We start from the raw sequence: 15,119 nt of genomic DNA, 5'->3' as shown, positions 1-15,119 counted from the left end.
TAATGATTTTACACACACCACACCTGTTCTCAAGCAAAACACAAAAACAAAATAAAACAAATTTATGAACTAATATGTGGGTTTTTAAAAGAAAAAAACCTGTCTAAGACAAAACCAAACGATAATAAATTATTCATGATGTCGCGAAGTCAGAACATGAAATGATAACACCGATATTCTCCCCTTTTATCGATTTTTGTGCTTGTTGGAATCCGCGCATGGGAGATTTGCACGGCTCTGGATGCGACAGAAGCCGAACACAAAGTCTTGAACACTGTAGTAATGCAGCAGGCTAGTTAGGAGCTTTACTGATGGATAACACACTCCACGGGTAGCCTGGCTTCGCAAAACTCTTCATAGTGCAAAGCATCTCGGCGACGGAAAGGCGTTAGGTGAGTTACATGCGTCGTGTTTGTCTTTTAGAATATTCTTCAAACATATGGCACGTTCCAGCGTGCTGTCTATATTGATTGCTTGACTTTTGTCCGTTGTCCCGAGAGGGAGTCCATGTATACCTGGCTTGTGATGAATATTGCATTCATTCGCCAATTAGTATATTCTAGAAGTGTACAATTGTAATTACTAGGACCGTGGTTGAGAGGTCTACATCTAGAACCTCAAAGAGTATTGGCGTTATTCGTGGCTTTCCCCAAAACCGACGAAACAGAAGATGACTGGAATATTGGGAACATAAACATGTTTCATTGCATTTCATTTTAATTAATTGGTTTGCTTATATCCAGTTAAGGTTCAAGCACGCTATCCTGGCTACTCACACACGTCGTCTATCTTGTCTGTGTGGTAGTGGGTTAGTAAGAGGAGTCGGCGAGGTGGCCGTGTACGTAGAAACGTAGAAGCGTCAGACAGATCATGGCTTGCAATGTTTAAGATCTTCATTACTAACATGATCATCGTATTGTTGTGTTGTTATAATACTAAACCGAATGAGACACTTAACACTGTTCAAACACTTCATAATAAATCCACGGTCTAATATAATTCTTCTTATGAATTTTGTGTACACATGCCTGATCTTGGTTCATATCGTACAATATCACACTCACTGTTCACCCACTGTTCACCCAGAACACGTTCCACACGTGTAGAATGGCAGCAGACCTAAGTTTAAACTTGGAATTAATATTGGTGTAAAGTTAATAATAAAAGCATTAAAAATCACTGATTGTTGTCCAGACGCTTCTTTATGTACCCTGCCAGAGCTTTACAAAATGGAGCGAGAAAGAGCGTGTCATTGGACGTTTGCGAAATGGGCAGTCTGTAGTAATGGTCGTCAGTCTTTGGATCTGTCTGGGCAGAGAAATCATAATCTGACTAATCATCATTTGATCGCCCAGGATCAAGGCCACCACATGTGACGTCATGTCACATTGGTTTTCATTATTATACAATGCCATCCCTACAAGTTTATAACTCCTTATTAGGATAAGAGGGGCGGGACGTAGTCCATTAGTAAAGCACTCGCCTGATGAGCTGTCGGTCTGGGATCGACCCTCATCGGTGGACCCATTGGGTTATTTCTTGATCCAGCCAGTGCTCCACAACTGGTGTAATAAAGGTATATACTATCCTGTCTGTGGAATGTGGAATTCTATATATAAAATATTCATTACTGCTAATCGAAAAGAGTAGCTCGTGGCGGCAGCGGGTTTCCTCTCACATTGTCTGTGATTACAGTGTGTTGAGTAGGTCATTAACACAGGCCCTCCTTCCTTCTTTAAAAGGAAATGGTACACCCGCAAACCACCCGTAGTCGTCTACTAAATCGGGTATGAAAAGTGAGTTTGACCCTTGATGATCCTTTACGTCACAATCTATTTATCAAAATTCATATTGATGTTTTTATTTCTTAAATACCAGGTAATGGAAGGTGATAATCATCTTCATTTTCCCATTATTTATAGAGAACTGTCGGAATGAGAAGAAATGCCAAATTTCGTATTTGGTTCAATACCATGTCTATTGTGTTATTGTAAATAACTATACTTTTAGCTAGTAAACAACAACAGCATTGGTTGGACATTCTTTTTATTTATTTTTAAAATGGTTTCAATAATTTATTTATCTCTCTTTTAAATTATACTTAATTACAGTAACACAATAGACAAATAAAGCGTTATTAAACCAAACAAGAAATTTGGCGTTTCTTGTCATTCGCTTGTTCTTTTTATTTTCTGAACACAACAAGTTAAAATTCCTTAAACAACAAAATTAATTAATTTACAATTTTGATTCTCTTCCTGCGGATAACCCTCAATAAAAAGATCGGTGTAAGACCGTTAACATATTAAACCCATATATTACTGTAAAACCAGAACACAATCGTCGACACAGCATCAAGTAAAATAATGGGATTGGTTACTGCAAACCATTTCAAAGGATGGTCTCATCCCATGCTTTGAAAAAGGGTTGGCCAGAAAACAGACAAAACAAGTTAAATTAGTGCTGGACGTAAACAGTTGAAAACTCCGAGTTTTGATTCCAGTTAACATCCGATGACCGATCGTTCATATTTTAGGGTCATCCGTCTAGTCATAGTTTAATCCTTTGTTTCATGAAACTGTTACTATGACAACAAGTTAGCATCGAAGAAAACAAACTTGATAAATGTAACATTGCTCGAAGTGAAGCACGAACAGATACCGACGCTTTGTAGTAGTCAAATCTTTATTTGAGTTCCTCGTCTGAAATTCAAAAATTCGAGAAGTTTCCATTTTATCTTGCATTTTGCAATTTGGCACTGCACAAATAAGTTGAACAGTAGCCCCAAGCTGTAATTATAATGCAAAAAGTGCGTACATGAATTTGTTGATGGCGTTTTGACAAGCAAGAGAAGAAAAAAGAACGAGAAAAAACAGGTGAAATCAATATTTTACATGATGTGATAATTATTATATTATTAATATGATGATAATACTAACGATGATGAAAATGATGAATACGATGACGATGATGGTAATGCTGATGATGACAATGGTGATAATGATGATGATGGTAATGATGATGATGATGGTGGTGATGATCACGATGATGATAATATGTTGATGATAATGATAACGGTAACGATGATGATGACAATGACGATAACGATGATGATGACAATGACGATACGATGATGATGATGACAATGACGATAACGATGATGATGACAATGACGATAACGTTGATGATGACAATGACGTGATAATAACAATGACGATACAATGATGACGATACGATGATGATGATGACAATGACGATAACGATGATGATGACAATGACGTGATATTGACAATGACGATACGATGATGATGATGACAATGACGATAACGATGATGATAACAATGACGATAACGATGATGATGACAATAACGATAAAATGATGATAAAGATGATGACAATAATGACGACGACAACGATGATGATAAAATGAAGACGAATCCAGTAAAAAACAAAAAGAAATGTTTTTAACGACACGTCAGCAGATTTTAGTTCACAGCTGTATACTTAGTATATACCATGTAATTATTGCGGCACTCGGTGGACTGTTGGACGTAACCCGCTTCTGCCACACAAGCTATTTGTACCGAAAAGCACAAAGAGAGTTTTAACAAGACCTGTTATATGCCATAGACAGTCAGAATGTATCACGGCTTTCCATGTACCAGTCACGGGCACTGGTTGGGACTGGATGTGTGGGTGGGGCTGGGGGTGAGGGTGGGGTGGAGGTGTGGTGGGAACTGAATCCACATAGAACAGTCGATCCTACGACCTTTCACACCACAGGCGAGTGTTCTACCATATCAGTAGCCCTTTCTGTAGAATACAATTTGCCATCACTTGAACCTAACATTAAAGAGCCTCAGTCCACGCTGGTTTGATCTACCCTGGACCAACTCACTGGCCGCACCAGAGACAGGACCTAAGGTGGACACAGCTGAACGTGAAGAATGCGGACATGTAAAAAACAACAAAAACGTTTCGAATTTGGCTAGTTTCAAAATGTTAGTGTAGTTCATCATAAACCTTGATGGTGAATACCAACTGGAACTGTATTTATTAGTCTGGGCGTCTCTATGTAAGCAGACGAACCTGAAATAATGAGACATTAAGCAATAATTTAAATACTTTTCCCTACACTACAAAACTGCTAGGTTTCACAAATAATTTGTGTTGCCTTTACTTAATTATGTATTCCAAACCAATCTGTCTAAAATGACATCCATATATCTTTTTTTTCCCTAAACCTTTATTACCCCCAGATCACTAGCAATGTCAAGGTTGGGGTGCCTTGAATCATCGTCTTACAATATACAACAATAATACAATTATAACATGATTATGTGTACCTGTATAACGGTACGGTAAAGGTTTTATATTTCATATTATGTATATAAGCAATATGTGATATGTATGGAAGTTATATTCATTACATTTCTTATCATATACTGAACAACCGTATTCATATACATACATATACCTACCTACCTACCTACCTACCTACCTACATACATACATACATACGCATTTTAAAATGATCTGAGGGTCAAGAATGATAGGTGAAACGAGCTTACATTGGAGGAAAAAAGGAAAGAAAAGAAATATCTTATACAACATATACGCAAACATAAACATATATGATTTTTTTTTTTTTTTTTACAATTGTTGATTAGTTAAAATTACTTTTTTTTTTTAAATAACGTAACTGCCCATTAACGGACATCAACCCAGGACAGCGGGTATTGTCCGGTGAGGTATTGTCCGGTGAGGTATTGTCCGGTGAGGTATTGTCTGGTGAGATATTGTCCGATGAGGTATTGTCCGGTGAGGTATTGTCCGGTGAGATATTGTGAGATATTGTCCGATGAGGTATTGTCCGGTGAGGTATTGTCCGGTGAGATATTGCCCAGGTAGATATTGTCCGCTGAGGTATTCTCCGGTGAGGTATTGTCCGATGAGGTATTGTCCGGTGAGATATTGTCCGATGAGGTATTGTCCGGTGAGATATTGGCCGATGAGATATTGTCCGGCGAGGTATTGCCCGATGAGATATTGCCCAGTGAGATATTGCCGTATTGCCCGACGAGATATTGTCCAGTGAGGTATTGTCCGGTGAGGTATTGCCGGTGAGGTATTGTCCGGTGAGATATTGTCCGGTGAGGTATTGCCCGATGAGATATTGCCCAGTGAGATATTGCCGTATTGCCCGATGAGATATTGCCCGATGAGGTATTGTCCGGTGAGGTATTGCCGATGAGGTATTGTCCGATGAGATATTGTCCGGTGAGATATTGCCCGATGAGGTATTGTCCGGTGAAATATTGTAGGCTTTTGATAACTTTTCAGGTCTTTGACCGTAAACACTTTACAACTGTTTTAGAAAAACTGATAAAAACAGACTGATCACTAACAGGATGCCCAAGTAACATTTATTTGTGGTTCTTGCATCAGCAATACGAACTTAAATCATAGAACAATTACGTTTTCACGATTCCCTTGAATTTCAATCTCAACTATTGGGGGCGGGACGTAGCCCAGTGGATGCTTGACGCAGAAATGTATTCGATATATGATTTTTGTAAAATCAATAGGGATTATTATTTGTTTGTCTATCTATTCATAGTAGCTCCAGTTGCTAGCTTATAAGATTGACTCTTGTGACAGATGTGTGCTTTTCTTCCCTGCTCTAAACGGAATACCCAGGCTATGACAGCGAGCTTGGTCCGTAATTGAATGTAAGCATACAAATACAACTTCGTCGTCATCATCATCAACATCGTCATCACCATCATTATTATCATCGGCAGAAGCAGCATAAACAATATCAGAAACAGTGTCACGATCATCATCATCATTATTATCATCATTATCATCAGCATCATTATGATGATGATGATGATGATCATTATTATTATCATCATCATCATCATGCATTTGTTGAGGAGTGTATGCAGTCATTTCTTGCTGTGGATGTGGAGTTTAATTTTTGGAATGTTTCCATCAGATAACTGTTCAAGTACGTCTATCGTGGACAACTTATGACTTTGTCAGAGAGTTCTGTCCATGGTTTTCTTGTTGCTGCTTATTCCACATATAAACAGGCATTCTCGGCAACGTTTCCCGGATAGGGTGGGGTTGTCGGTGAGTTGTCTTGGATAAAATCTCCAAAATTAAACACTGTAGGCCGAATTTACGAAGCCTGTTTTTCTTAAACATGGGTGTTTAAGCATTGTAAATGTGTAGTTACACGTGTGTAAGATATTATAAATGTATGTAGTTACACGCGTGTGAGATATTATAAGTGTGTGTAGTTACACGCGTGTGAGATATTATAAGTGTGTGTAGTTACACGCGTGTGAGATATTATAAGTGTATGTAGTTACACGCGTGTGAGATATTATAAGTGTGTGTAGTTACACGCGTGTGAGATATTATAAGTGTGTGTAGTTACACGCGTGTGAGATATTATAAGTGTATGTAGTTACACGCGTGTAATATATTATAAGTGTATGTAGTTACATGCGTGTAAGATATTATAAGTGTATGTAGTTACACGCGTGTGAGATATTATAAATGTATGTAGTTACACGTGTGTGAGATATTATTAATGTATGTAGTTACACGCGTGTGAGATATTATAAGTGTATGTAGTTACTCGCGTGTAAGATATAAGTGTATGTAGTTACACGCGTGTAAGATATCATAAGGGTATGTAGTTACAAGCGTGTGAGATATCATAAGTGTATGTAGTTACACGCGTGTGAGATATTATAAGCGTATGTAGTTACACGCGTGTGAGATATTATAAGTGTATGAAGTTACACGCGTGTGAGATATTATAAGTGTATGTAGTTACAAGCGTGTGAGGTATTATAAGTGTATGTAGTTACAAGCGTGTGAGATATTATAAGTGTATGTAGTTACACGTGTGTGAGATATTATAAGTGTATGTAGTTACACGTGTGTGAGACATAAACAGGCTTTGTGAATTCGACCCTGTCTCTTTGTTGCGCTGTCCAAATAATTATATCAAATACTCTTCAGCTCGATATAGCCAATTCGTTAAAACGATTTTGTCACTGTGAGTGGCGGTCTGATTCAATCCGCCGCCTCTCCCCCCGCCCCTCGAACGCCTCCCCCGTGCAATTATAAAATACGTGACGTTAATAACTCTTAGTGACCGATATCACCCCTGTGTTATACGCACCTGGCATGTTTACCTTTTGTTACGGGAAGTGTATTTTACGTAACAGGTGCTAACGCGTGACGAGGTGTAAGTACTTGTAGCCAGTGATGTTGTGTGACATGCATGCTGCTTCCACCTATGCGATAACTTGCTTTAAATAGAGCAATACGACGCATATAACACATACCTACGTAGTGTGTTACGTAATACAGACACGTCTTTAACGCGTAGTCGTAGGTTGTTAAGCAGATGGTGCTAAAACGGTTCGACAACGTGCCGATAATTATGTTTGTCGTCATCAGACACGAAAGTGAAGTTTATGTATATGACGTTAGATGATGATGATGATAACTAGTTTAACGTGCCCATATACCACTAGGGTTTCGAACACGCTCATCCCGAGTCCGACCTCCGATAAGATCGGTGGCCTGACTCGGGGGGGGGGGGGGGGGGGGGGGGGTAGTGTTGAAAATGGGCAGAATTTTGAAAATAGCAATTAGTAAAAAGGTTAATAGTATAATTTAAAAAAATATAAAAAATTACAAGCCAAAAACAAAAATACAAAAAAATTTGACTGCTCGGCCGAATATTTATATAATTTGGAGCATTTTAGGACAGTCCAAAAATAAATAAGAGAAAGAAGAGAGGATCGGACTATTCAATAATATTTATAAAAAAAAACACCATTCGACATAAAATGTTGAACGAAGGTCTAAATGTTTAAAGTCCAATCTATATGTTCACGTTAGAAGTGATTTGGTACGGTCAAAAAGGGTGTTACATGCCATATATACTCAAGGTTCAAGCTTGCCCACCATGGGTAGGATCTCTGGTATAACCAGTAGTCTGTTCCAGTAAAGAGGGAACGGTTTGAGTAGGAGGGAGACGTCATTTTCTATTTTGTGAAATGAACGTTTTTATGTTATACACTATGATAGTCGTTCAGTGGAATGTTGTATCCTTCACCATTACCACTACTGAAAACACTGTGTAACTTATTTTGTTTATAGTTTCTCCATACTTTATGAGAATAAAATTCTTGTCTTGTCTTGTCTTGTCCTTACAAATGACGAGGTCCCGTCAGTGTTTCGGTTGTCTGGGATTGTGGCCGTCTTATATATGGATTGGTTCCAGTCATTAATACTAACTATAATCTTATTTATCAGTTTTAATTAACGTTACAATAACATATATGGTTTGATCTTCATTGATTTTATATAAAGACAAATCGCGTTTCGCAATGAAATACACAATCTCTCTCTCTCTCTCTCTCTCTCTCTCTCTCTCTCTCTCTCTCTCTCTCTCTCTCTCTCTCTCTCTCTCTCTCTCTCTCTCTCTCTCTCTCTCTCCGTTCTATACCGTGATACATTATATATAAGGTATATTATGTTATTGATTTCGGTTTGTGTTGCACCATTAGTCCCGCGGCTGTGGTTCTAGAGGTGGACCCGTAGCGCCGACTTGAGGAAGTGTTTGGACGTGTAATTACGGCGGATGACCGTTATTACTCTCCTGGCTTCCATCTAGGCGACCACATCGACTGATTTTGGTTGCTGGATTCCTGGTCAGGTCGCTCGGTCATAACGATGACAATTTGTGCATCAGCTTTTGTCAAAAATAGCCAACATTATATACTTTCCATTTCATGTATAATTTATAGACTTTAGTAGTTGGTTTTATCACATTATAGAAAACGTATTCTCATTACCATTTATATTGTTTTGAAAACCACAATGCGTCAGTTTGCTAGATTCGAACCTACAGCACAGAGTCGCATGACATTTGACAATCCAAGGTGCGTGATCTAGCTGAGTGGGCAGAGCGCTCGCCTGAGGTTTCAGCCTTGTAGGATCAAACCAACATATGAAAGATCCCCTGCTACTAATGGACATATTTAGCGGGTTTCGTCAATAAGACTGTGTGTCAGAATTGCCAAATGTTTGACATTCAATAGTTCAAAAAGATGTACTTCAGTCTAAGACATTCGACGACACAGTAATTACTATATTATTCCAATCAACTGCTCCGCCAACGTCGTACGAAATGCTGCGATTGTCTTTCGTTACTGATCGTTTAATGATGATTTATAGTTAAACAGCTGGACAGCGAACAAACTCGATCGAATGTGTCCAATAAAGAGATGAGATTCGACAGATAAGCGACATTAGGTAGATGTCGGAAATTGAAAATTCGAAGACAACCGTGATGAACCGGAAGTTCACGTCCTGATTTTGTCAATGAATAGCCAAAGCTTATTACCTGTCTTGATGTCCGCAAATGAACGGGAAGAAACCACAAATTAATTATTACGCCTGCTTTTACAGACCTGACACGTGTTGCAAAAGACGCCATGTGTAATCACCATTAGTCTGCGCAGTCTCGTGAGAGTTAGTACGTAACCAGGTAACGGACGTGACTGCTTGTGGTATTATGGTCATTCTCAAGTAACGCGGACCTGGAACTGAGCAATTTATTACATATGGCCATTTTAAAATAATTTTGCCATGGGCAAGTTTGAGTCTGCCTACAACCATTTTAATCTGAACGACAAAACCGTTATCCGCGATCAAGAACGTATCTCTGCACAATGAAGAGTCGAATGGACTTTTGAGAAAATAGTGGTTGATTTCATGAATCTCTATCTTGTACATCGTATTTAAGCGGACAGTCACTCTCGAACACATCCTTTACTAGACAATACATCCTTCCTGCATTGCCACAGAGGACTGCTAGAGGCCATCGGTCTACATGCTGGTAGGTACTGGGTTCGGATCCCAGTCGAGGCATGGGATTTTTAATCCAGATACCGACTCCAAACCCTGAGTGAGTGTTCCGCAAGGCTCAATTGGGTAGGTGTAAACCACTTGCACCGACCAGTGATCCATAACTGGTTCAACAAAGGCCATGGTGTGTGCTATCCTGCATGTGGGAAGCGCGAATAAAAGATCCCTTGCTGCTAATCGGAAAGAGTAGCCCATGTAGTGGCGACAGCGGGTTTCCTCTCAAAATCTGTGTGGCCCTTAACCATATGTCTGACGCCATATAACCGTAAATAAAATGTGTTGAGTGCGTTGTTAAATAAAACATTTCTTTCTTTCTTTTTGATCCCTACAACCGACGACAATGTGATCGGTAAAGTCCGTGATCCATTACATTTCATAACGACAATGCTTTTTATCCATCGGAAACCAACTGTGATCGGTAAAGTCCGTGATCCATTACATTTCATAACGACAATGCTTTTTATCCATCGGAAACCAACTTTGATCGGTAAAGCTCGTGATCCATTACATTTCATAACGACAATGCTTTTTATCCATCGGAAACCAACTTTGATCGGTAAAGTCCGTGATCTATTACATTTCATAACGACAATGCTTTTTATCCAGCGGAAACCAACTGTGATCGGTAAAGCCCGTGATCTATTACATTTCATAACGGCAATGCTTTTTATCCAGCGGCCCCTGCGTGTGCTGTAACCTCACCGTGGTGCAGGGGTGTAACATTCTGTTTGAGAATGGCCAATACAGCACAAAATTGAAGTTTTTAGTAAAATTCAATATCCGTAAAATTCTATGATATTTGTGTTTTTGCACAGATCTTTACACTGTTTTTGTTTAAGTCTTGAATTTTTATATTGATGTTGATCGTCACTTTATTTATTTGCATTACCATAGTTTGACACCCAATAGCCGATGTATTTTTCGTGCTGGGGTGTCGTTAAACATTCATTCATTCATTCATTTTATCCAGCGGAAACCAACTGTGATCGGTAAAGTCCGTGATCTATTACATTTCATAACGACAATGCTTTTTATCCAGCGGAAACCAACTGTGATCGGTAAAGTCCGTGATCTATTACATTTCATAACGACAATGCTTTTTATCCAGCGGAAACCAACTGTGATCGGTAAAGTCCGTGATCTATTACATTTCATAACGACAATGCTTTTTATCCAGCGGAAACCAACTGTGATCGGTAAGTCCGTGATCCATTACATTTTATAACGACAATGCTTTTTATCCAGCGGAACACTCCAAGCTAACTCTCGATGAAGCTGGACGCTGTCGCCTGTGCTCTCGACTTGCCCCCCCCCCCCCCCCCCCCCACCACCACCACCTGGGGGGATTGATTGCAAGCTTTGGGTCGCTGCTGGAGTTTAGCGTCGCGTACACTGGGTCACGGGCAACCGTGACATTGGTGTACGGCGACTCGGACTCGCAGACGAGGAAGGGAAGAGGGCGGAGGAAGAAGAAACGTGCGCCAGGAGCGGCTTAGGGGGGAACAAAACTGGCGGCTCAACCGCCAGCGGCGGTCCCTTCTGCGTCGCCGCCCCCGGCTCGGCCCAAAACGAAAGGACCAGCTCATCCGGACCCGCCGTCAACACCGAGGGATGCTCTCAACGCGCCGATGTGCGAGACGCCCGCAGACGGACCTCCATCTCCCTCTACGCCACCACCTACACGTAACTGGCCACTGTCACCAGTCTTGCCAGTTCGGAAGGCGGCGGTCCGGGTAGGAGCCTTTGCGAAGAGGAAGGCCGTCGCTCAGCCGAGTGACCAGCCTGACAAGGCAAGGCCTCCACCTTCACAGGCACCGTCCCCCTCCCACTCGGAAGCCGTCTGGAAAGTTCAGATCGGGAAAATCAGGTCCGGCTTCCTGAAGTTCGTGCAGGGGGACACCTCGGATCCGGCATTACTGATAGGCGGACTAGTGGAACCAGAGCTGAAACAACTGCTTACGAGCTACACACCATCAAGTCTACAGCCGGCAAGACGGGGTTGGTACTAACTCAGCGCCGAGAAAGAGTCTACCGACAAGTGGTCCTAGTTACAGAGATGGATAGCCATACCATCCACAGGATCGTCAAGGCCCTTTTCGGCAACGACTACCGGAGTGTTATAACCATCCTCGCCGACCAGAGATGGAAGCACTTCATCCCCGCCTTTACCAGTTCTCCGCTCATCAGTTCGCCGTAGGCCAATCTCTACACCCTAACGGCCTTAACGAGGCCACTCACGTGGACATATAGATTGGACTTTAAACATTTAGACCTTCGTTCAAAATTTTATGTCGAAATTACTTTTTTTTTAAATATTATTAAATAGTCCGATCCTCTCTTCTTTCTCTTATTTATTTTTGGACTGTCCTTCTAAAATGCTCCAAATTATATAAATATTCGGCCGAGCAGTCAATTGTTGTTGTTTTTTTTTTGTTTTTTAAATTATACTATTAACCTTTTTACTAATTGCTATTTTCAAAATTCTGCCCAATTTCAACACTACCCCCCCCCCCCCCCCCCACCCCCCCCACCCCCCCCCCCCCCCCCCCCCCACACCCACACACACATCCCGAGTCAGGACACCGATCTTATCGGAGGTCGGACTCGGGATGGGCGTGTTCGAAACCCTAGTGGTATATAGGCACGTTAAACTAGTTATCATCATCATCCAGCGGAAACCAACTGTGATCGGTAAAGCCCGTGATCTATTACATTTCATAACGCGGCTACGTTCAGTTGATGACTTAACAACCCCAGGTATTTCTCGCCTCTTAATATTCGGATCTTGTGACAAACTGTAATCCACGACTACCTGTCTTGAGCGGTTACACACACACACACACACACACGCGCGCGCGCGAACTCTCTCTTTCTCTGTCTCTCTCTGTCGCTCTCTCTCTCTCTCTCTCTCTCTCTCTCTCTCTCTCTCTCTCTCTCTCTCTCTCTCACACACACACACACACACACTTTCTCTCTCTCACATATTATGTATCTGGTGAGAATGATAGGCAGGGAATCAAAGAGTGAGTCATGCTAGTTATAAATGAAGTGAAACTCGTCTAATTGTGAACATTGTCGTTTCGTTGGATGTCGCTTGATCCTACCCGGACACCGGACTTCCGGCGTGATTACTCCGCTAATCCCATCCATCTGGGAATCAATACACACTAACTTTATATGGCCTGGGTGTATTGACTTAAATAATGTCTCGTCTTCCACTAGAACCAGGCGCGAGCGCAGGACATCATGCAGGCAGGTCTATGGTGGCCGGCGAAGTTTCTAGGAGAGGTTCGAGGTATGCACCATAGAAGAAAAATCGCCTTGAACAGGGGATTTTCAACCTGCCTATGCACCCCCGTCTGAAAACTCGACATACCGTGCTTTGTGTTTTATGTATTCACTGGCAGATTGCTTCAATACTCTAGGAATATCTTGAGGTCAATCTTTCACGAGACCAGAACACGGAAGAAGACAAAGAAACATGTCCATGTTCAGTCTGTTGTTGTGTGTAGAACTGTTTAAATGGCATGTACACATTCCTGGACGTACACACCAGCTGTCCAGACCAGGCTGTCGATACACGACAGGTGCTGGCGGTTAGAGACGGCGAGAGTATCATAAACGGAGATGGTGTTGGAGACCAGACGTGAATACTAATGAAGGATATTGATGCTTTGGCGAATGCTGCTACTACTGCTTGTGAATACTGTTGATGATTGATAATGATTACGAATGATAACTGTGGTATTGATGATGACGCACACGAATGATGTTGATAATGCGTTGATAGTGATGATTATAATATTAATGATGATGAATGAATGAATGAATCAATGTTTAACGACACCCCAGCACGAAAAATACATCGGCTATTGGGTGTCAAACTATGGTAAATGCAAAACGTTAAGTGATGATCAACATCGCTATAAAATTTCAATAAAAACAGTGTAAAGAACTATGCAAAAAAGACAAATATCACAGATACATAAAATTAAAATTTACAATAAAATACTGTATCACGAAGAAATTGTAACAGAAGTTCAGGATGGAATCGAGATGATTCTATCACATTTCTTCGTCCAGATACATCTTGCTGAGTTTCCTGGAGATGATTGCACTCCACCAGAATGTGGCGGACCGTCAGAGTACACTGACATTGCTCACACTGAGGTGGAGGATCTTTCTTCAAGATAAATGAATGGGTCAAATATGTATGACCGATGCGAGCACAACACACGATTATTTCATCCTTCCAGCACTGCCTGTAGGGGGACTGCCACTCTCCCAGGACTGGCGTGATAGCATGAAGATTGTTCGCAACCGCACCGTTCCACTCATCATGCCAAGTCGAAAATCTAAATTGGTTAATACTGTGTTTAAAATCAGTATATGGTACACCAAACCTGGCATGAGGCAAATCCAAAGCAGACTTAGTAGATGAATCTGCCTTGTCATTACCCCTGATGCCAACATGGCTGGGTGCCCAATACAATATAATGTCTATTAGCAATGGATAAAAAAGACGCACTTTCATATCACCATTCCAATTAAGGGATGTTTCAGCTTCATATTTCGTAAAGCTTGGAGACACGAAAGTGGATCTGTAAAAGTAATAAACTTAGAAGCAAGAGAATCCTGTATTTTCCGTGTAGCCCAAGAGCCTGCAGTGTAATCATGATGGTGCATTATAATACAAATGATGACGATGATTATAGTTATGATGGTGATTATGATAAGAATGTGGATTATAATGTTCATGTTGAAAACCATGATGATGGTGATGTTGTTGATGATCATGACTGATCATAATAATGATATTGACGTTGACGATGGTGATGATAATAATGATGTGATAGTGTTTACTATGATGATGATAATAATAATGATGTGATGACGACGACGATGATAATAATAATAATGATGTGATAGTGTTGACGATAAGTATGAGAATGATGTGATGATGATGATGATAATTATGGTTGATGATGATGGTCAGATGTTCGTTAGCTTGGTCGGTTCTCTCAAAGGACCCTCCGTGTCACGAGTGGACTGGAAGAGGATTACCGCCTTGTCACAAGTGGTTAGGCAAGACGTGCGCGTCATTAGTGAGCGGAAATATGGTGCGCTGGGCTCCACAAGCAGACGCTCTCCGC

At 40.9% G+C, this 15,119-nt stretch overlaps 1 protein-coding gene across 1 annotated transcript in view; it reads left to right on the top strand.

Annotated features, from left to right (window-relative positions):
• The first annotated feature begins 250 nt into the window (after positions 1-250).
• LOC121372444 (synaptotagmin-12-like) overlaps positions 251-15,119 on the top strand; it is a 54,983-nt gene continuing 40,114 nt past the window's right edge. Inside the window, exon 1 of the mRNA XM_041498749.1 lies at positions 251-392. The gene's annotated coding sequence lies outside the window, so the exon portion shown is untranslated. The remainder of the gene's footprint in view (positions 393-15,119) is intronic.

Source organism: Gigantopelta aegis, chromosome 4, assembly GCF_016097555.1.
Source record: "Gigantopelta aegis isolate Gae_Host chromosome 4, Gae_host_genome, whole genome shotgun sequence".
Taxonomy (NCBI): domain Eukaryota; kingdom Metazoa; phylum Mollusca; class Gastropoda; order Neomphalida; family Peltospiridae; genus Gigantopelta; species Gigantopelta aegis.
This window is presented reverse-complemented; position numbering and strand designations above follow the sequence as displayed.